The 4901-nt window shown below is 32.8% G+C and overlaps 1 long non-coding RNA gene across 1 annotated transcript; it reads right to left on the reverse strand.

Annotated features, from left to right (window-relative positions):
- Nucleotides 1–165: 165 nt before the first annotated feature.
- LOC108382746 (uncharacterized) lies at nucleotides 166–463 on the reverse strand. Its single transcript, XR_001849704.1, has 2 exons — nucleotides 254–463; nucleotides 166–197 (listed from the first exon to the last, which is right to left on the reverse strand). It is a non-coding gene; the product is annotated as an uncharacterized LOC108382746 (long non-coding RNA).
- Nucleotides 464–4901: the final 4438 nt, after the last annotated feature.

Raw genomic sequence — 4901 nt, forward strand, 5'->3', positions numbered from 1 at the left:
TATATGCAGAAATTTTAGGCAATTCGACTCCAAAAAATCACAGGCGATGTGACGAGAGAAACCAGGTCCAAAAAACGGTGACGAGCAAAAGGGCAAACTGCTGCAAACGAAGCGAAGAATAAAGTTGTCCGCTCGCATAAATAGCTTAAAGAATGAAACGCAAACTTCACAATAGAAGACGTGGCATGGTTTATTCTCTGTAAATATGTAGAGTTACAATAGCAAATAAATAATTATATTACAGTCAAATTACTCGCTTTCGGCTTTCTTCTATGCTGCGGACAGAACAATATTAACTTCTGACAAACGGAAGAGCCAATTTATATTCAATTTCGTAGATAGAATTTACTGTTAATAGCCGGCAAGAAATACGGAACAGACAAACTAATAATAACTAATACATGAGTTAGGGATAACAAAAAACATAGAACAAAGAGTGATCGATATCGATTATTCAGGGTTGCCGTCATCAACAAGAGGGTTTATTTAAATGTTTTTTTTTACCTCGCTTGACAATACGAAAGGAATGAAAAACTGTATAAGCAAAATGCCCTTTTATACATTTACAAACAACGTTCCGCTAGATCTCACAAACTGTTAGACAAATCGATATACGATAAAACATAGAATAGAGGAATAAAGTACACAAAGGTGAGATAATCGATAAAATTGATTAGATAAAATATAAAGCCCGAAACACAACAACAATGCTAGTTTCAAATTGCAACGGCAACTCTATTATTGGCATTCCTACAATATTCTTCTTGCGAATTGGATGGTATATAAATAAATCAGACGGTGTGATTATAAATTGCTTTACGCAGGAAATAATAGATATTGTAAAGTAAGTGAAACTGTTGTTGGTAATTTTAGTGAAAATTAAACTAAATGTAATTGTGTTCGATTGTTTCATTTTTGTTCGTGTGAATAGAGATATATGTGTATATATATGTACATTTAATTATGAATCGAAAGGCGTCAGAGGTGTGGTCCTGTTTTGATAAAAAGATGGAATTTTGGCCTCATGCAAACGTTGCTCAAAAGTTGTGAAGCATTGTGGAAACACTTTAAATCTTCACAAACATTTGAAAGTCCACAACATAAATGTAGACTGTAACAAAGGTATTTCGAAGTAAGTAGACTTAGGGCCGGTTACTCAATGCCCGGTTAACTCTAATCTGCGGTTAAACATCGTTATCGAAGTCTTGGACTCTATGCATACAAAAGGGAGTCGGTAACGTCGATAACCATGTTTAACCGGAGATTAGTGTTAACCAGACATTCAGTAACCAGCCCTTAATAGCGAATTTTGGTGTAGTATGTGTGTATACATATGTACAAATATACATATGTATATGTGTTGAGCCATTAAGGGTCCGAAAGAATATGGGCGCGTATTCATAGTCCAGCAACTAAGTCGAAACTAACAAAGTTGCAACTTAAATTTAAGTACCAACTTAAAATTTACCTCTATTCATAGTCGCATTTCAGACTTCTACTAAGTAGTTTCGACTTAGTTTACGATATAGCAAAATGAGTGTGAAAATGTATCGATTTTTCTTTACGATATTTTGGAAAAATTACATTTTTATTAAATAATGTCTAGTTTGATCATCCGTTTATGTAATTTTTATTTTCATTGCATGATTATGCAAAAGAATAAGGTGAAATAGCCAGAACAACCGCAGTGATGTGAAGTCGATGTTTATCGAAAGCATGCTGTGAAACATACAAATAGTAGATATCCAAATGTTATGCACAAATTTACTTTAAAAGAACTAGCGTGAAACTGACTTATTATTTGAGAATTTATCTAAATTATTCCAATTATAAATTTGTGATTTAGCTTTATTCGAATTGTAATACGCATTTAATTTCATCTTCCGAATAAAATGGATCGATCTTTGTGAATTTTAATTGGAGATTATTCAATATTATCAAAATCACCCTCTACCAAGTTAATTTTTACATTTTTCGTCTGTTTTTCCTTAATTTGATAAAATACATCTTCCTAGTTACGACTTAGTTGCAGCTGCAGCCGAAACTAAATTTTAAGTTGGTACTTAGCCAGAAAACTCGAAACTAAAGCGACTATGAATAGCTTTAGCTGTGACTTAGAATAGTTTCGACTTAGTTGAGTACTAAATATGACAATGAAAATGCGCCATTAAAACTGTTATCAAAGAAAATAAAAGGACATTACTGGAATAGACGAAAACTTAATCAGAAAATTTCACATATTTCTACAAACTATTGCCAGTGGCTCTAAAATTAATGTCATTAAATTTAAAAACTGTTGCTTCGAAACAGAAAATATTTTGTTGAACTATATCCCCGGTATTATATGAGTACATCAGTGCATAAAATATTAATTCACGGCCATATAATTACTGAGGCCATTTTACCCATCGGTATGCTTTCAGAGGAAGCGCAGGTAGCTAAAAACAAGGAATTTAAGTATTTTGGAGAAAATTTAAGACGAAAAACATCACGATTAGATACTTCGACAATGTCTGAGAATGCTCTTATCTTCAGATCGAAACCTGCCGAATACTAACAAATTGCAGCTTTATACTGAAGTAATCGATATGTTTGAACCGGAAGACATTTTAAAAGTTGGAATTAGCAACCAATTCGATTAATTACGGCATATTGTTATTATTAATAAAGATGTATAGTACTTTAATACGGCTGTAAATAATTGTTACCTTCTTTACATGTTAGTACATGATAATTTAAAACAACGTTTATACTTTGTTTTCAGACACTTTTAATTTCTTAAAAACATAAATTCTCTTTTCACACATATCACTTCTACTTAAGTAAATTTTTTTTTTTGCTTAAAATTTTTCAGGTAGCCATAGGGGATGTTGTTTTCTGTGCAATAAGCTTATGTATTATTTTCATCGCGAATTGGTCATCTAGGCGCACATTATACACTGAGAAAAAGGATTAGTTTCGACACCTAAAGATAATTAGTTCCCGAATTTTGACAATATTTGGGAACTGTGACCAAGGATTGGTAATTATTACCATGGGTTGGTAATTATAACTAAATATATTAAAGCTTCTAATATTCATCTAGGTTGTACCAAATCGTTAATTTAGTTGAAGGGTTTGGTAAATACAAATAAATATTTTTTTGAAGAATATTTCTACAAATTCCATTCAACTTAACGTATGGTTCATAAAATGATGTCATTAAGCTCTGCTAATACAGATAAGCTTTCTTTCAGCATATGGTTTAGTCATAGTTACCAAATCTTAGATGAGGCAACCACGATTTGGTTTGAGAGCGGAACATATTCATGCTTGTGAGCCACCCCTAAATAATGCTCAGCGCTCTCTCAGCACATGTGTGTTTCACATACGAAGAGCGCCAGCTAAGCAATGCACACAGTCCCACTTATTGAATCGTTTGAATGCGCTAGTATGCCGACCATTGCATAAAAACGATTCAATGAATGAGACTGTTGGAAATCATTGCTCCGCTACCGCTGTTCGTATATGGGTGAAACACGCGTGTGGTCACAGAGCGCTCAGTAAGCTATGGCATGTCGATCACTGGCTAGGTAGAGAAAGAAAAGTGTGTGCTATGACATGCCCAGACTTGTTTGTCTCAGTTTCAGTTTTGCCATCGCCGCGAGTTGTTTCGGTGTGCGCATAGTTATTTAAAAATATAAAGTTTGATGGCAACCGGTTTCTCAATGGATTTATAATTCATGTGAATTATCATTTGAAAGTATCTATTTAGCAAAGGAAAAAGCAAAGCAGTATACTTAAACCATCACTTCCAGCAAATATTGACCTGGGTTTTCGCTCGACTATTCTTGTTTCATCGTTTCTTTTTAGGAAATTCTTACCACCATATACATATGTATTATTTACACTAGTGACTATTTATGTAAATATGTATGTATTTTTTATGCTTAATATATGCAAATAAAAGAAGAAAGTAAACACAACAACCATCGAGTAAATTTTTATTTGTGTCAAACTGAAACTTTTTTTTCAATAATAAACGGTTAGCTGATTCACGTCTACAGCAAGTTCACAAAATTAATTGAAATCTTGTAGCAACCAAAGCATTGTTTATATTTGCTCAACTATGATTTTGTTCAACTAACAATATTGTCCACTCAAGGTAGTCGTTTTGTAATTATTAACAAATATACATTTGTCCCAACTAGAAGTTTCAAGTAAATTGCAGACTTTCGTGAACTATATATTTATTTCGCCATATCCAACTATGCCACTTGGTCACTATAACCAAATCTTGGTAATTATAACTAAACCTTTTTCTGAGTGTAGTTATTATTCCATTTCATATGCAGGGGTAAGCATTGGTGCGCGTGTGCGCTCATATGTTAACTGATATGTAAATTTACACACCCAAATTAATTATTTTTTACATTTATTTATCATATTTTAAACGTAGAAAATAGAAAGTTTTTAATTAATCGCACTAAATCGGTATTTTGTTACATACACTGAGGATTAGTTTCGAGAACTAATGATATTTAGCTCCCGAATTTTGCCAATATTTGGGAACTGTTAGCAAGGATTGGGAACAACACTCAGAAAAAGGTTTAGTTATAATAACCAAGATTTGGTTATAGTGACCAAGTGGCATAGTTGGATATGGCGAAATAAATATCTAGTTCACGAAAGTCTGCAATTTACTTGAGCCTTCTAGTTGGGACAAATGTATATTTGTTAATAATTACAAAACGACTACCTTGAGTGGACAATATTGTTAGTTGAATAAAATCATTGTTGAGCAAATATAATCCACGCTTTGGTTGATACAAGATTTCAATTAATTTTATGAACTTGCCGTAGACGTGAATCAGCTAACCGTTTATTATTGGAAAAAAGTTTCAGTTTGACACAAATAAAAA

This window comes from Rhagoletis zephyria, unplaced genomic scaffold (genome assembly GCF_001687245.7).
Source record: "Rhagoletis zephyria isolate East Lansing unplaced genomic scaffold, Rhagoletis_zephyria_1.1 Rzeph_scaffold_28422, whole genome shotgun sequence".
Lineage (NCBI taxonomy): Eukaryota > Metazoa > Arthropoda > Insecta > Diptera > Tephritidae > Rhagoletis > Rhagoletis zephyria.